At 35.1% G+C, this 21,438-nt stretch overlaps 1 long non-coding RNA gene across 1 annotated transcript; it reads right to left on the reverse strand.

The window, feature by feature from the left end:
• Positions 1 to 10,251: 10,251 nt before the first annotated feature.
• LOC143713978 (uncharacterized) lies at positions 10,252 to 10,724 on the reverse strand. Its single transcript, XR_013195370.1, has 2 exons — positions 10,519 to 10,724; positions 10,252 to 10,414 (listed from the first exon to the last, which is right to left on the reverse strand). It is a non-coding gene; the product is annotated as an uncharacterized LOC143713978 (long non-coding RNA).
• Between the last annotated feature and the right edge of the window lie 10,714 nt (positions 10,725 to 21,438).

Below are 21,438 nucleotides of genomic sequence, written 5' to 3' on the forward strand. Positions count from 1 at the left end.
GAAACAATTGGTCATTTTCACACAAAAAAACAACAATTATATACTTTTTAACCACAAATGCCCGTCATGTACCATCTCTGAGATGCGCCACGCAGTGCGTCATCACGTTGGAAAGGTCATGCATCACGTCATCCAAGTTATTTGTCTGTGTACTCCGGTTCAAAAACCTAGGGAAGGGCATCTAATTTTCTCCTCCAACTTCAAAATCGTCTGACATCTTTGTTTTAAAAAAGAAATCTGTGACATTTCCAACGTGATGACGTAATGTGGCGCATCTCAGAGATGGTACAAGATGGGCATTTATATTTAAAAAGTATATATAAGTATATATATATAAAAAAAATGGCCGATCGTTTCGATGGATAAGAGCCTTATTTCTGCACTGGGATCGTGTAGAGACTTTGAAGCTGCATTGAGACGGACATTTGAACCTTCTTTGAACATTGGAATATTTGGTTTCCATTGAAGTCCATTCTGTGTAGAAAAATCCTGGAATGTTTATCAAAAACCTTAATTTCTTTTCGAATGAAGAAAGAAAGAGAAAGACATGGACATCTTGGATGACATCGGGGTGAGTAAATTATCAGTAAAAAGGCTTTTGAAAGTGAACTAATCCTTTAAGAGTCTTATGGCAGAGCTTTTGTATTGAATATCATTAAATTGTCAGGTATAAGCTTAGCTAATGAAGTGATGACTGAGTAGCCTGCAAATAATTAAAGTGAAAATTCAGTACTTACAGCCACTAGGAGATTGCCACGTTTTTTATTTGTAGACTGATAGAACTGGTCCAAGATTTCTATTTAAGAAAATAAAGAATTTCAGTACCAGTCAAAAAAATTGTGTGAACATTTTTTGCAATTATTTTCAGACTGTTGAATGTGAAAAAAGTGAACTTTTATCCCTGTATATATTATGAAGTGTATAACTGAATATAATATTACATACATTATATATTAGTAAGTATATTGTCTCTCACATTTTTAAATATATGAAAATTCCTTATGTATTATTCAATATATTGTAATATATTAACACCATATTACTCTATAGCCTAGATTTTCAAAAATGCTCTGAAACCATTCATATAGGGAAATATATTTTATATATTTCTGATTCATATGATTAAATGGTGATTTTTACATTTAGATATATAATTATTTGTTACATTAATTTATACTTTTAAAAAAGATGCCGCAGAATGTGACGTCATATCACGACCGTTGAAAAGTGCGATCTCTTCTCTTCCTTACTGTATCACCAGAAAATTATGTTCTTATAGTTTAAACAATACACAAAACAAAACACCTCATAATTACAGAAAATTGTTCCATCTCACAAACTTAAAGCTAATGGTAATTAACTAATGATTTCACTGTCAACTGAAACGGGTTTTTTTTCACCATAGAATAACTTACAGCTTCGCCAACAAAGTACACGTAAAGAGGGGGAAAGCATACTTATTTTAACTGACTGGGTAAGAAATTACATTGTTATTGTTATAAATGTCATAAATAGCTTACTCACCCAATTTTAGCAGTAGTCTATCCGTCGAAAGTTACATTTCTTCAAAAAAACAAAAATACATCTGCTTATAAATGTATATTATTTTAATTGATCTAAAAAGAGTTATTTATGGTAATCCAATGAATGCCCATGAGCACTTTTTTGAGTGCAGATGCACTTTTATCATGGATAGATGCACTTTTATGATGGATAGATGCACTTTTATGATGGATAGATGCACTTTTATGATGGACAGATGCACTTTTATGATGGATAGATGCACTTTTATGATGGACAGATGCACTTTTATCATGGATAGATGCACTTTTATGATGGACAGATGCACTTTTATGATGGATAGATGCACTTTTATGATGGATAGATGCACTTTTATGATGGATAGATGCACTTTTATGATGGACAGATGCACTTTTATCATGGATAGATGCACTTTTATGATGGACAGATGCACTTTTATGATGGATAGATGCACTTTTATGATGGATAGATGCACTTTTATGATGGATAGATGCACTTTTATGATGGACAGATGCACTTTTAAGATGGATAGATGCACTTTTATGATGGATAGATGCACTTTTATGATGGATAGATGCACTTTTATCATGGATAGATGCACTTTTATGATGGATAGATGCACTTTTATGATGGATAGATGCACTTTTATGATGGATAGATGCATTTTATCATGGATAGATGCACTTTTATGATGGATAGATGCACTTTTATCATGGATAGATGCACTTTTATGATGGACAGATGCACTTTTAAGATGGATGGATGCACTTTTATGATGGATAGATGCACTTTTATGATGGATAGATACACTTTTATGATGGATATATGCACTTTTATCATGGATAGATGCACTTTTATGATGGATAGATGCACTTTTATGATGGATAGATGCACTTTTATGATGGATAGATGCATTTTATCATGGATAGATGCACTTTTATGATGGATATATGCACTTTTATGATGGATAGATGCACTTTTATGATGGATAGATGCACTTTTATCATGGATAGATGCACTTTTATGATGGATAGATGCACTTTTATGATGGATAGATGCACTTTTATGATGGATAGATGCATTTTATCATGGATAGATGCACTTTTATGATGGATAGATGCACTTTTATCATGGATAGATGCACTTTTATGATGGACAGATGCACTTTTATGATGGATAGATGCACTTTTATGATGGATAGATGCACTTTTATGATGGATATATGCACTTTTATCATGGATAGATGCACTTTTATGATGGATAGATGCACTTTTATGATGGATAGATGCACTTTTATGATGGATAGATGCATTTTATCATGGATAGATGCACTTTTATGATGGATAGATGCACTTTTATGATGGATAGATACACTTTTATGATGATAGATGCACTTTTACGATGGATAGATGCACTTTTATGATGGATAGATGCACCTTTATGATGGATAGATGCATTTTATCATGGATAGATGCACTTTTATCATGGATAGATGCATTTTATCATGGATAGATGCACTTTTATGATGGATAGATGCACTTTTATGATGATAGATGCACTTTTATGATGGATAGATGCACTTTTATGATGGATAGATGCACTTTTATGATGGATAGATGCACTTTTATGATGGATAGATGCATTTTATCATGGATAGATGCACTTTTATGATGGATAGATGCACTTTTATGATGATAGATGCACTTTTATGATGGATAGATGCACTTTTATCATGATAGATGCACTTTTATGATGGATAGATGCACTTTTATCATGATAGATGCACTTTTATGATGGATAGATGCACTTTTATCATGATAGATGCACTTTTATGATGGATAGATGCACTTTTATGATGGATAGATGCACTTTTATGATGGACAGATGCACTTTTATGATGGATAGATGCATTTTTATCATGGATAGATGCACTTTTATGATGATAGATGCACTTTTATGATGGATAGATGCACTTTTATCATGATAGATGCACTTTTATGATGGATAGATGCACTTTTATGATGGATAGATGCCCTTTTATGATGGATAGATGCACTTTTATCATGGATAGATGCACTTTTATGATGGACAGATGCACTTTTATCATGGATAGATGCACTTTTATGATGGATAGATGCACTTTTATGATGGATAGATGCACTTTTATGATGGATAGATGCACTTTTATCATGATAGATGCACTTTTATGATGGATAGATGCACTTTTATCATGATAGATGCCCTTTTATGATGGATAGATGCACTATTATGATGGATAGATGCATTTTATGATGGATAGATGCACTATTATCATGGATAGATGCACTTTTATGATGGATAGATGCACTTTTATGATGGATAGATGCACTTTTATGATGGATAGATACACTTTTATGATGATAGATGCACTTTTACGATGGATAGATGCACTTTTATGATGGATAGATGCACCTTTATGATGGATAGATGCATTTTATCATGGATAGATGCACTTTTATCATGGATAGATGCATTTTATCATGGATAGATGCACTTTTATGATGGATAGATGCACTTTTATGATGATAGATGCACTTTTATCATGGATAGATGCACTTTTATGATGGATAGATGCACTTTTATGATGGATAGATGCACTTTTATGATGGATAGATGCACTTTTATGATGGATAGATGCATTTTATCATGGATAGATGCACTTTTATGATGGATAGATGCACTTTTATGATGATAGATGCACTTTTATGATGGATAGATGCACTTTTATCATGATAGATGCACTTTTATGATGGATAGATGCACTTTTATCATGATAGATGCACTTTTATGATGGATAGATGCACTTTTATCATGATAGATGCACTTTTATGATGGATAGATGCACTTTTATGATGGATAGATGCACTTTTATGATGGACAGATGCACTTTTATGATGGATAGATGCATTTTTATCATGGATAGATGCACTTTTATGATGATAGATGCACTTTTATGATGGATAGATGCACTTTTATCATGATAGATGCACTTTTATGATGGATAGATGCACTTTTATGATGGATAGATGCCCTTTTATGATGGATAGATGCACTTTTATCATGGATAGATGCACTTTTATGATGGACAGATGCACTTTTATCATGGATAGATGCACTTTTATGATGGATAGATGCACTTTTATGATGATAGATGCACTTTTATGATGGATAGATGCACTTTTATCATGATAGATGCACTTTTATGATGGATAGATGCACTTTTATCATGATAGATGCACTTTTATGATGGATAGATGCACTTTTATCATGATAGATGCACTTTTATGATGGATAGATGCACTTTTATGATGGATAGATGCACTTTTATGATGGACAGATGCACTTTTATGATGGATAGATGCATTTTTATCATGGATAGATGCACTTTTATGATGATAGATGCACTTTTATGATGGATAGATGCACTTTTATCATGATAGATGCACTTTTATGATGGATAGATGCACTTTTATGATGGATAGATGCCCTTTTATGATGGATAGATGCACTTTTATCATGGATAGATGCACTTTTATGATGGACAGATGCACTTTTATCATGGATAGATGCACTTTTATGATGGATAGATGCACTTTTATGATGGATAGATGCACTTTTATGATGGATAGATGCACTTTTATCATGATAGATGCACTTTTATGATGGATAGATGCACTTTTATCATGATAGATGCCCTTTTATGATGGATAGATGCACTATTATGATGGATAGATGCATTTTATGATGGATAGATGCACTATTATCATGGATAGATGCACTTTTATGATGGATAGATGCACTTTTATCATGGATAGATGCACTTTTATGATGGATAGATGCACTTTTATCATGATAGATGCCCTTTTATGATGGATAGATGCACTTTTATCATGATAGATGCCCTTTTATGATGGATAGATGCACTTTTATGATGGATAGATGCACTTTTATGATGGATAGATGCACTTTTATGATGGATAGATGCACTTTTATGATTGATAGATGCACTTTTATGATGGATAGATGCACTTTTATCATGGATAGATGCACTTTTATGATGATAGATGCACTTTTATCATGATAGATGCACTTTATGATGGATAGATGCACTTTTATGATGGATAGATGCACTTTTATCATGATAGATGCCCTTTTATGATGGATAGATGCACTTTTATGATGGATAGATGCACTTTTATGATTGATAGATGCACTTTTAAGATGGATAGATGCACTTTTATGATGGATAGATGCACTTTTATGATTGATAGATGCACTTTTATGATGGATAGATGCACTTTTATGATGGATAGATGCACTTTTATGGTGGACAGATGCACTTTTATGATGGATAGATGCATTTTATCATGGATAGATGCACTTTTATCATGGATAGATGCACTTTTATGATGGACAGATGCACTTTTATGATGGATAGATGCATTTTATCATGGATAGATGCACTTTTATCATGGATAGATGCACTTTTATGATGGACAGATGCACTTTTATGATGGATAGATGCACTTTTATGATGGATAGATGCACTTTTATGATGGACAGATGCACTTTTATGATGGATAGATGCACTTTTATGATGGACAGATGCACTTTTATGATGGATAGATGCACTTTTATGATGGATAGATGCACTTTTATCATGGATAGATGCACTTTTATGATGGACAGATGCACTTTTATGATGGATAGATGCACTTTTATGATGGATAGATGCACTTTTATGATGGACAGATGCACTTTTATGATGGATAGATGCACTTTTATGATGGATAGATGCACTTTTATGATGGACAGATGCACTTTTATGATGGATAGATGCACTTTTATGATGGATAGATGCACTTTTATGATGGACAGATGCACTTTTATGATGGATAGATGCACTTTTATGATGGACAGATGCACTTTTATGATGGACAGATGCACTTTTATGATGGATAGATGCACTTTTATGATGGATAGATGCACTTTTATGATGGACAGATGCACTTTTATGATGGATAGATGCACTTTTATGATGGATAGATGCACTTTTATGATGGATAGATGCACTTTTATCATGGATAGATGCACTTTTATCATGGATAGATGCACTTTTATGATGGACAGATGCACTTTTATGATGGATAGATGCACTTTTATGATGGATAGATGCACTTTTATGATGGACAGATGCACTTTTATGATGGATAGATGCACTTTTATGATGGACAGATGCACTTTTATCATGGATAGATGCACTTTTATGATGGATAGATGCACTTTTATGATGGATAGATGCACTTTTATCATGATAGATGCACTTTTATGATGGATAGATGCACTTTTATCATGATAGATGCACTTTTATGATGGATAGATGCACTTTTATGATGGATAGATGCACTTTTATCATGATAGATGCACTTTTATCATGGATAGATGCACTTTTATGATGGATAGATGCACTTTTATGATGGATAGATGCACTTTTAAGATGGACAGATGCACTTTTATGATGGATAGATGCATTTTATCATGGATAGATGCACTTTTATGTTGGATAGATGCACTTTTATGATGGATAGATGCATTTTATCATGATAGATGCAATTTTATGATGGATAGATGCACTTTTATCATGATAGATGCACTTTTATGATGGATAGATGCACTTTTATCATGATAGATGCACTTTTATGATGGATAGATGCACTTTTATCATGATAGATGCACTTTTATGATGGATAGATGCACTTTTATGATGGATAGATGCACTTTTAAGATGGACAGATGCACTTTTATGATGGATAGATGCATTTTATCATGGATAGATGCACTTTTATGATGGATAGATGCACTTTTATGATGGATAGATGCATTTTATCATGGATAGATGCACTTTTATGATGGATAGATGCACTTTTATGATGGATAGATGCACTTTTATGATGGATAGATGCATTTTATCATGGATAGATGCACTTTTATGATGGATAGATGCATTTTATCATGGATAGATGCACTTTTATGATGGATAGATGCACTTTTATCATGATAGATGCACTTTTATGATGGATAGATGCACTTTTATCATGATAGATGCACTTTTATGATGGATAGATGCACTTTTATGATGGATAGATGCACTTTTATGATGGACAGATGCACTTTTATGATGGATAGATGCATTTTATCATGGATAGATGCACTTTTATGATGGATAGATGCACTTTTATGATGGATAGATGCACTTTTATGATGGATAGATGCATTTTATCATGGATAGATGCACTTTTATGATGGATAGATGCACTTTTATGATTGATAGATGCACTTTTATCATGATAGATGCACTTTTACGATGGATAGATGCACTTTTATCATGATAGATAAACTTTTATGATGGATAGATGCACTTTTATCATGATAGATGCACTTTTATGATGGATATATGCATTTTATCATGGATAGATGCACTTTTATGATGGATAGATGCACTTTTATGATGGATAGATGCACTTTTATGATGGACAGATGCACTTTTATGATGGATAGATGCATTTTATCATGGATAGATGCACTTTTATGATGGATAGATGCACTTTTATGATGGATAGATGAAATTTTATGATGGATAGATGCACTTTTATGATGGATAGATGCACTTTTATCATGGATAGATGCACTTTTATCACGGATAGATGCACTTTTATGATGGACAGATGCACTTTTATCATGGATAGATGCACTTTTATGATGGATAGATGCACTTTTATGATGGACGGATGCACTTTTATGATGGATAGATGCATTTTATCATGGATAGATGCACTTTTATGATGGATAGATGCACTTTTTTGATGGATAGATGCACTTTTATGATGGATAGATGAAATTTTATGATGGATAGATGCACTTTTATGATGGATAGATGCACTTTTATGATGGATAGATGCATTTTATCATGGATAGATGCACTTTTATGATGGATAGATGCACTTTTATGATGGACAGATGCACTTTTATGATGGATAGATGCATTTTATCATGGATAGATGCACTTTTATGATGGATAGATGCACTTTTATGATGGATAGATGCACTTTTATGATGGACAGATGCACTTTTATGATGGATAGATGCACTTTTATGATGGATAGATGCATTTTATCATGGATAGATGCACTTTTATGATGGATAGATGTACTCTTATGATGGACAGATGCACTTTTATGATGGATAGATGCACTTTTATGATGGATAGATGCACTTTTATGATGGACAGATGCACTTTTATGATGGATAGATGCATTTTATCATGGATAGATGCACTTTTATGATGGATAGATGCACTTTTATGATGGATAGATGCACTTTTTTGATGGATAGATGCACTTTTATGATGGATAGATGGAATTTTATGATGGATAGATGCACTTTTATGATGGATAGATGCACTTTTATGATGGATAGATGTACTCTTATGATGGACAGATGCACTTTCATGATGGATAGATGCACTTTTATGATGGATAGATGCACTTTTATGATGGACAGATGCACTTTTATGATGGATAGATGCACTTTTATGATGGATAGATGCACTTTTATGATGGATAGATGCATTTTATCATGGATAGATGCACTTTTATGATGGATAGATGCACTTTTATGATGGATAGATGCACTTTTACGATGGACAGATGCACTTTTATGATGGATAGATGCACTTTTATGATGGATAGATGCACTTTTATGATGGATAGATGCATTTTATCATGGATAGATGCACTTTTATGATGGACAGATGCACTTTTATGATGGACAGATGCACTTTTATGATGGACAGATGCACTTTTATGATGGAGAGATGCACTTTTACGATGGACAGATGCACTTTTATGATGGATAGATGCATTTTATCATGGATAGATGCACTTTTATGATGGACAGATGCACTTTTATGATGGATAGATGCACTTTTATGATGGATAGATGCACTTTTACGATGGACAGATGCACTTTTATGAGGGATAGATGCACTTTTATGATGGATAGATGCATTTTATCATGGATAGATGCACTTTTATGATGGACAGATGCACTTTTATGATGGATAGATGCACTTTTATGATGGATAGATGCACTTTTACGATGGACAGATGCACTTTTATGAGGGATAGATGCACTTTTATGATGGATAGATGCACTTTATCATGGATAGATGCACTTTTATGATGGATAGATGCATTTTATCATGGACAGATGCACTTTTATGATGGATAGATGCACTTTTATGATGGACAGATGCACTTTTATGATGGATAGATGCATTTTATCATGGATAGATGCACTTTTATGATGGATAGATGCACTTTTATGATGGACAGATGCACTTTTATGATGGATAGATGCATTTTATCATGGATAGATGCACTTTTATGATGGATAGATGCACTTTTATGATGGACAGATGCACTTGTAACGCTAAGGTCAAAGGTCACACAAATAAATGAGGCGGGATCAATCACCATTTGCCAACAATTATATTCCCCTTAGCTCAAGTATACATTTTATCACCATACAACAAGCAAAACCTCATAAATGTGCACCAACTCAAAGTCCAGAGTTATCCCAATTGTCCATGGTCCATCACCATTGTAGGTGTTTAAGATGTTATAAGTACATCGTCCATGTTTGTTCGCCAAGGGTTAATTCCATGGAAAAAGTGTCTTTTGTTCAGAAGTCCAGATACACTTCCACGTTGAAGATAACAACAAGAGCTTGAACAAGTTGAGAACCCTCAATATCAAGCAGATACCAAAACCCTCTGGTCAAAATAAAACAAACAATATAACATGAGGTTCAGCAAGCAAAATACTTTTGCACAATATACCTTTGTTAATAATAAGGAAACAAATAAAATCAACTCACATTGAGAAGTTGAACACAAATGTTCCTCAACAGGGTTTTCCAAGCATGGAAAGAGCATGTGCTCTCAGCTAACAGGTATCCCTAACTCACACTTCCCTCTTCCTTTTACACTCTTGTGTAGAGATAAGGGCTCCCTAGTGCCCTCTAATGGCCTGGAGTAAAATTGCAACTCTCATTCACCATAGGAGACAGGTGACAGTTTACTAGAACTGTTACACACTTTTATGATGGATAGATGCATTTTATCATGGATAGATGCACTTTTATGATGGACAGATGCACTTTTATGATGGATAGATGCACTTTTATGATGGATAGATGCACTTTTATGATGGACAGATGCACTTTTATGATGGATAGATGCACTTTTATGATGGACAGATGCACTTTTATGATGGATAGATGCACTTTTATGATGGATAGATGCATTTTATCATGGATAGATGCACTTTTATCATGGATAGATGCACTTTTATGATGGATAGATGCACTTTTATGATGGACAGATGCACTTTTATCATGGATAGATGCACTTTTATGATGGATAGATGCATTTTATCAGGGATAGATGCACTTTTATCATGGATAGATGCACTTTTATCATGATAGATGCACTTTTATGATGGATAGATGCATTTTATCATGGATAGATGCACTTTTATGATGGACAGATGCACTTTTATGATGGATAGATAAATTTTATCATGGATAGATGCACTTTTATGATGGATAGATGCATTTTATCATGGATAGATGCACTTTTATGATGGACAGATGCACTTTTATGATGGATAGATGCACTTTTATGATGGACAGATGCACTTTTATGATGGATAGATGCACTTTTATGATGGACAGATGCACTTTTATGATGGATAGATGCACTTTTATGATGGATAGATGCATTTTATCATGGATAGATGCACTTTTATCATGGATAGATGCACTTTTATGATGGATAGATGCACTTTTATGATGGACAGATGCACTTTTATCATGGATAGATGCACTTTTATGATGGATAGATGCATTTTATCAGGGATAGATGCACTTTTATCATGGATAGATGCACTTTTATCATGATAGATGCACTTTTATGATGGATAGATGCATTTTATCATGGATAGATGCACTTTTATGATGGACAGATGCACTTTTATGATGGATAGATGCATTTTATCATGGATAGATGCACTTTTATGATGGATAGATGCATTTTATCATGGATATATGCACTTTTATGATGGATAGATGCATTTTATCATGATAGATGCACTTTTATGATGGATAGATGCACTTTTATGATGGACAGATGCACTTTTATGATGGATAGATGCACTTTTATGATGGACAGATGCACTTTTATGATGGATAGATGCACTTTTATGAGGGATAGATGCACTTTTATGATGGATAGATGCACTTTTATGATGGATATATGCATTTTATCATGGATAGATGCACTTTTATGATGGATAGATGCACTTTTATGATGGATAGATGCATTTTATCATGGATAGATGCACTTTTATGATGGATAGATGCACTTTTATGATGGATAGATGCATTTTATCATGGATAGATGCACTTTTATGATGGATAGATGCACTTTTATGATGGATAGATGCATTTTATCATGGATAGATGAACTTTTATGATGGATAGATGCACTTTTATGATGGACAGATGCACTTTTATGATGGATAGATGCACTTTTATGATGGATAGATGCACTTTTATGATGGACAGATGCACTTTTATCATGATAGATGCACTTTTATGATGGATAGATGCATTTTATCATGGATAGATGCACTTTTATGATGGATAGATGCACTTTTATGATGGACAGATGCACTTTTATCATGATAGATGCACTTTTATGATGGATAGATGCATTTTATCAAGATAGATGCACTTTTATGATGGATAGATGCACTTTTATGATGGATAGATGCACTTTTATGATGGACAGATGCACTTTTATGATTGATAGATGCACTTTTATGATGGATAGATGCACTTTTATGATGGATACATGCATTTTATCATGGATAGATGCACTTTTATGATGGATAGATGCACTTTTATGATGGACAGATTCACTTTTATGATGGATAGATGCATTTTATCATGGATAGATGCACTTTTATGATGGATAGATGCACTTTTATGATGGATAGATGCACTTTTATGATGGATAGATGCACTTTTATCATGGATAGATGCACTTTTATGATGGATAGATGCACTTTTATCATGATAGATGCACTTTTATGATGGATAGATGCACTTTTATGATGGATAGATGCACTTTTATCATGATAGATGCACTTTTATGATGGATAGATGCACTTTTATCATGATAGATGCACTTTTATGATGGATAGATGCACTTTTATGATGGATAGATGCACTTTTATGATGGACAGATGCACTTTTATGATGGATAGATGCATTTTATCATGGATAGATGCACTTTTATGATGGATAGATGCACTTTTATGATGGACAGATGCACTTTTATGATGGATAGATGCATTTTATCATGGATAGATGCACTTTTATGATGGACAGATGCACTTTTATCATGATAGATGCACTTTTATGATGGATAGATGCACTTTTATGATGGATAGATGCACTTTTATGATGGATAGATGCACTTTTATCATGGATAGATGCACTTTTATGATGGATAGATGCACTTTTATCATGATAGATGCACTTTTATGATGGATAGATGCACTTTTATGATGGATAGATGCACTTTTATCATGATAGATGCACTTTTATGATGGATAGATGCACTTTTATCATGATAGATGCACTTTTATGATGGATAGATGCACTTTTATGATGGATAGATGCACTTTTATGATGGACAGATGCACTTTTATGATGGATAGATGCATTTTATCATGGATAGATGCACTTTTATGATGGATAGATGCACTTTTATGATGGACAGATGCATTTTATCATAATTAGATGCACTTTTATCATGGATAGATGCACTTTTATCATGATAGATGCACTTTTATGATGGATAGATGCACTTTTATCATGATAGATGCACTTTTATGATGGATAGATGCATTTTATCATGGATAGATGCACTTTTATGATGGATAGATGCACTTTTATGATGGATAGATGCACTTTTATGATGGACAGATGCACTTTTATGATGGATAGATGCATTTTATCATGGATAGATGCACTTTTATGATGGATAGATGCACTTTTATGATGGATAGATGCATTATATCATGGATAGATGCACTTTTTATGATGGATAGATGCACTTTTATGATGGATAGATGCATTTTATCATGGATAGATGCACTTTTATGATGGATAGATGCACTTTTATGATGGATAGATGCACTTTTATCATGATAGATGCACTTTTATGATGGATAGATGCATTTTATCATGGATAGATGCACTTTTATGAGGGATAGATGCACTTTTATGATGGATAGATGCACTTTTATGATGGATAGATGCATTTTATCATGGATAGATGCACTTTTATGATGGATAGATGTACTTTTATGATGGACAGATGCACTTTTATGATGGATAGATGCACTTTTATGATGGATAGATGCACTTTTATCATGGATAGATGCACTTTTATGATGGATAGATGCACTTTTATGATGGATAGATGCATTTTATCATAATTTGATGCACTTTTATCATGGAAAGATGCACTTTTATCATGATAGATGCACTTTTATGATGGATAGATGCATTTTATCATGATAGATGCACTTTTATGATGGATAGATGCATTTTATCATGGATAGATGCACTTTTATGAGGGATAGATGCACTTTTATGATGGATAGATGCACTTTTATGATGGATAGATGCACTTTTATGATGGATAGATGCATTTTATCATGGATAGATGCACTTTTATGATGGATAGATGCACTTTTATGATGGATAGATGCACTTTTATGATGGACAGATGCACTTTTATCATGATAGATGCACTTTTATGATGGATAGATGCACTTTTATGATGGATAGATGCACTTTTATGATGGACAGATGCACTTTTATCATGATAGATGCACTTATGATGGATAGATGCATTTTATCATGATAGATGCACTTTTATGATGGATAGATGCACTTTTATGATGGATAGATGCACTTTTATCATGATAGATGCACTTTTATGATGGATAGATGCACTTTTATGATGGATAGATGCACTTTTATCATGATAGATGCACTTTTATGATGGATAGATGCACTTTTATCATGGATAGATGCACTTTTATGATGATAGATGCACTTTTATGATGGATAGATGCATTTTATCATGGATAGATGCACTTTTATGATGGATAGATGCACTTTTATCATGATAGATGCACTTTTATGATGGATGGATGCACTTTTATCATGGATAGATGCACTTTTATGATGGATAGATGCACTTTTATCATGGATAGATGCACTTTTATGATGGATAGATGCACTTTTATCATGGATAGATGCACTTTTATGATGGATAGATGCACTTTTATCATGATAGATGCACTTTTATGATGGATAGATGCACTTTTATCATGGATAGATGCACTTTTATCATGGATAGATGCACTTTTATGATGGATAGATGCACTTTTATGATGGATAGATGCACTTTTATGATGGATAGATGCACTTTTATCATGGATAGATGCACTTTTATCATGGATAGATGCACTTTTATCATGGATAGATGCACTTTTGTGACCCGCTCTGGCGAAATGAGTCGGAAGTCGCTACGTTCTATTTTGAGATATGGCCGCTTACAGTTATTAACATTGAAAATATAGATTTTTTTTTTTTTACCTTATATGAAAGAAAAGGTCTTCAAAATGAATCTCCCAAAGTTTCATCACCACAGTAATTGCGAAAATGCACTTAAATGGCAGTTTAAGTTGACTTGCAACTCTTAATCTCACAAAGAATATCTCGAATAACGCTGTTTTAACAGCCGGCTCAACCGAGGATTTCGCACAAGGATTTTCCTATGTTTTGGTATTCCCTGAAACGTCATGATCTCAGTTATCCAAATATGGTGTGAAAACGTCAGTCCCTTAACCTATCAAAATGTTCAGAGTCTCCTCAGTTGCCAATAGGAAGCCCTGTTTACAGCCTTGTGCAACGCGATTGGTCCACCTACCATGCTGTCAGATTTTCTCCAAAATATCTCCTTAAAAAGTTTGCGTTTCACTTAATACTTTGTATTCAACCTTGTCATTTTTATAGTGTAGTGTGCCATACCGTGTGTTTAATGTTTAGGGTAATGTCGTCTAAAGAAAGTGAAATAGCTAAAGCATTAAACTCCGTTGACGCCTCCAATTTGCGCTCTGCTGCTGGCCAGAAAGACTGGATAAAGCTGGTGAATGACTACTTTGGATGTAGTGATGTGCCATCTGATGACACTGACGGCGATGAAGACAGTGAAGACAGTGACTTTGACTCACAACCGACTTTGGAGCCTGCTACCCATACTGGCGACGACAACGACGTCGACGACAACATTGAGGACTTCTCGAGCGAGCAGCCTGTCACTGACATAGGCGATGTGGAGAGGGTTATGTCCACCTGTGAAGCAGTGTGTGTGGGTACGGTGAATGAAAACCGAGAAGATGAGATCACAAAAATTTGTGCGTTTTCTTGCAAAGGTTGTAAACTAAACAATGGGCAAGAGTGTTTTAAATCTTTCGAGGAGGACTTCGTTTTCGACCTTCGATTATCCATGGCGTCTCTTTCTGAATACGAGAAAGACCTAATTCTTCTGGGGAAGATCAGCTGTCACTTCCAGAATGATAAATTCACGTGTTCGACGAAGAAAATCCAGCGAGAGCGTCAACATCAAAGGTCGGAATATTACTTGGATGGAAAAAGAATTTGCCGTGAAACATTCAAGTTCCTACATTGGTAAGTAGGCCTAGCTTTACAACCATTACACTTATGCGACTGACCAGAAGTATGTTCTTGATTTTACTGACAGTAGCTTACGTGATGTTCCCGTTAAATTTCAGCATCAGCCAGAATAAACTGACAGCTCTGCTGAAACATTACAAGGAACACGGCTTGAGCCCACGAGTTAAAATGTCTGGAGGTCGCCAGAGAAGAGATCAGAGACTGCTCACACATGACGACATCTGCCGTGTTGTTTCGTTCATCGTGAACTTCGCAGAGCTTCACGCATTGGTTCTCCCTGGTCGCATTCCCGGGTATAAACGTTTTGATGTGAAGTTGCTGCCATCTCATCACACCAAGGCGACAGTTTTCCGTGCTTATGAAAGCGCAATTAAGGCAAGAGGTAGGTGTTATCCAATGTCGTAGTGGTACAATAAGAGGGGGGTAAATGTAGTAGGCTATGCAGAATCAGATGTTTAAAAAGACATGCAGAACATGTTTGATGATGGAAGCTTATTGCTGTGATATTAATCCTGTAAGGCCTGTATACTTGTAAACTTACTCTTAATCATAGTCTGATGGTTTCCAGGACTTAGCGGGTTCAATCTTAAATCAGGATCCAAGTGGGATTTGGCAATGTTAATAGTTGCATTTGAAATTATGTAAATAAGCCTACACTGCAAATAAGCCTATGCTGAAAAAACATAAGAAGATCTACCTTTACTGATTACAACAGCATTAAAAAAAACTGAGATGTTGAAAACAGTGCATTGATACAGAAATTAAGCAAGCCTTTCCCTACTTTGTTTTATCAGAACATCGTGTGGTGAGTCTTGTGACCTTTCGACGCCTGTGGAAGACCCTGGTGCCCTACATTGTGCGTACAAAGCCAATGACTGACTTGTGTTGGCAATGCCAAAAGAACAACTCCATCATTTACAAGTCCGCTAACCTGACTGAGGCAGAGAAATCCAGTCGCTGCAGAAAACAGGAGGATCACCTTGTGAAAGTCACCCTAGAACGTTCACTCTATCAAGAGATGGTCCAGAAAGCTAGGGATACCGTGAAAAACAATGCCATTCATGAACTCTGCCCATGTGATCCATGCTCCCAAGACATCATGATGCATTATTCCTTCGATTATGCACAGCAGGTGCATTATCCCTCTGACCCTCTTCAGCCTGGTCCCATGTATTTTTTGACACCCCGCAAGTGTGGCTTGTTTGGCATCAACTGTGAGGCCATTCCCAGACAAGTGAATTACCTTATTGATGAATGTGTATGCACCACAAAAGGAGCGAATGCTGTGGTGTCATTCATTGACCACTTTTTCAAGCATTATGGCATGGGTGAAAAGGATGTGGAGCTGCATTGTGACAACTGTACAGGACAAAACAAGAACAACACTGTGCTGCAATACCTGCTGTGGAGAGTGCTTCATGGTTTGCATGAAACAATCACATTAAATTTTCTCATAGCAGGACATACAAAGTTTGCACCAGATTGGGCATTCGGGCTGGTAAAACAAACGTATCGCAGGAAGATGGTTTCCTGTCTGAATGACATTGTAGATGCTGTTAGAAGTAGCACACAGACTGGAGTCAACATCGCACAACTTGTCGGGGGAGAAGATGGGAAAGTCGTTGTGAATCAGCGTGACTGGAAGTCATTCCTCAAGCCATTCTTCCGACCTCTCCCTGGTATAACCAAACACCAGCATTACAGGTATGTAGATTACATCAATAACGTGCTGATATATGTAGGTAATTGTTAAAGTGTGTGCGTGTGTGTGTGTGTGTGTGTGTGTGTGTGTGTGTGTGTGTGTGTGTGTGTGTGTGTGTGTGTGTGTTTGTAAGAATGGAGGATTTACTCTTTTTTTTTCTCAATCTTCTGTATTTTCAGAATGAGCAAAGACTATCCTGGCTAGGTGTTCTACAAGGAATTTGCCAATTCTGAGGAACGTGGAATATGTCTGCTCAAAGAGGATGCACCACCAATGCAGAGACCCCCTGCTGTCAAGCCTCCTGGTTTGGATTTGAAACGTCAGGACTATCTTTACCAACACATTTGTGAGTTTTGCACTGACAATACAAAGGACATTACATGCCCAAAACCAGCTGGGGAGGTGAGCTGTTTCACTGAGAAAGAAATATGATTTCTGTGTTTATGCCACACACACTCTCTCACTAACTCACTGACTCTCTCTCAGTCTCCCTCTCTCTCTCTCTCTCTCTCTCTCTATGTAGATACATGTATATAGTCAATGTCTCTCTGCCACACACACACACACAGACACACACACACACACACTGAACAGTCACTCACTGACGTTTTGCCACTCTCTCAAAGGCTTTAAAGCGAAAAAATGTAGTATGTCTGTACTGACTCTCTCTCAGTCTCCCTCTCTCTCTCTCTCTCTCTCTATGTAGATACATGTATATATAGTCAACGTCTCTCTGCCACACACACACACACACACACACTGACATTTTGCCACTGTCTCAAAGGCTTTAAAGCAAAAATTTAGTATGTCTGTACGGACTCTCTCTCAGTCACTCTTTCTCTCAGTCTCCCTTTCTCTCTCTCTCTCTCTCTCACACACACACACACACACACACACACACACACACACACACACACACACACACACACACACACACACACAGACACACACACACACACACGCACACACACACACACACACACACACACACACACACACACACACACACACACACACACACACACACACACACACACACACACACACGCACACACACACACACACACACACACACACACACACACTGACATTGTGGCACTGTCTCAAAGGCTTGAAAGCGAAAATATTGTCTGTTTGTAAAATCTTTGGAGGTATTCATCAATGTTCCTGTTACACATCCAGAATACTGTATTTCAGTGTATTTTAGCTACACTACTGTAGCTAAAATGTCTGTATGTTTGTATGTGATATTTGATCTGCTTATGTTTTTATTGTCCTTTTTAATATATATATCTGTTCTGTCTTTTGTGGTTTTGGACATGAGTCTGTCAAATCAGCTGAATTGAATTGTATTGAATTTAAATGAATTGAATCTCTGTAAAAAGCGCCTTAAATTATTATTGAATTATTTGATAAATATTGAATAATATGTAATAAATATTTTTAAATAATTGATGTTTCAGTCTGATTTAATAGTTTTTTTTAAGTATCTAAATGCCTTTAGTAAAATCATGTTGTAAAAAGACTGGATGCAGCTCTGGATGCCAAGGATTACTGAAGAGGTCATCAAAAAACGGACGGAAAACTTTAAATGCGATTATCTCGGGTTTTCAGTTGGAAAACGGTGCTGCCACGCCATAATTCAAATGAATGTAACTTCATAACCATTTAAGATAGGACTTTGACCAATACATCATTTTAAAGCTTATGTTCTCATCTTTCCAAAGATAGCAATATTTCAATTTTGAGTTCTTGGTCACTGTGACTCATTTTGCTGGATCAGGTCACTTTTATCATGGACAGATGCACTTTTATGATGGATAGATGCACTTTTATGATGGATAGATGCACTTTTATGATGGATAGATGCATTTTATCATGGATAGATGCACTTTTATGATGGACAGATGCACTTTTATGATGGATAGATGCACTTTTATGATGGATAGATGCACTTTTATGATGGATAGATGCACTTTTATGATGGATAGATGCACTTTTATGATGGACAGATGCACTTTTATGATGGATAGATGCACTTTTATGATGGACAGATGCACTTTTATGATGGATAGATGCACTTTTATGATGGACAGATGCACTTTTATGATGGATAGATGCACTTTTATGATGGATAGATGCACTTTTATCATGGATAGATGCACTTTTATGATGGACAGATGCACTTTTATGATGGATAGATGCACTTTTATGATGGATAGATGCACTTTTATCATGGATAGATGCACTTTTATCATGGACAGATGCACTTTTATGACGGATAGATGTACTTTTATGATGGATAGATGCACTTTTATGATGGATAGATGCATTTTTATCATGGATAGATGCACTTTTATGATGGACAGATGCACTTTTATGATGGATAGATGTACTTTTATGATGGATAGATGCACTTTTATGATGGACAGATGCACTTTTATCATGGATAGATGCACTTTTATCATGGACAGATGCACTTTTATGACGGATAGATGTACTTTTATGATGGATAGATGCACTTTTATGATGGATAGATGCATTTTTATCATGGATAGATGCACTTTTATGATGGACAGATGCACTTTTATGATGGATAGATGTACTTTTATGATGGATAGATGCACTTTTATGATGGATAGATGCACTTTTATCATGGATAGATGCACTTTTATGATGGACAGATGCACTTTTATGATGGATAGATGCACTTTTATGATGGATAGATGCACTTTTATGATGGATAGATGCACTTTTATCATGGATAGATGCACTTTTATCATGGACAGATGCACTTTTATGATGGATAGATGCACTTTTATGATGGACAGATGCACTTTTATGATGGACAGATGCACTTTTATCATGGATAGATGCACTTTTATGATGGATAGATACACTTTTATGATGGATAGATGTACTTTTATGATGGATAGATGCACTTTTATGATGGATAGATGCACTTTTATCATGGATAGATGCACTTTTATGATGGACAGATGCACTTTTATGATGGATAGATGCACTTTTATGATGGATAGATGCACTTTTATGATGGATAGATGCACTTTTATGATGGACAGATGCACTTTTATGATGGATAGATGTACTTTTATGATGGATAGATGCACTTTTATGATGGATAGATGCACTTTTATCATGGATAGATGCACTTTTATGATGGACAGATGCACTTTTATGATGGATAGATGCACTTTTATGATGGATAGATGCACTTTTATGATGGATAGATG

This window comes from Siphateles boraxobius, unplaced genomic scaffold (genome assembly GCF_051911475.1).
Source record: "Siphateles boraxobius isolate OS27281-9 unplaced genomic scaffold, OSU_SipBor_1 528, whole genome shotgun sequence".
NCBI lineage: Eukaryota > Metazoa > Chordata > Actinopteri > Cypriniformes > Leuciscidae > Siphateles > Siphateles boraxobius.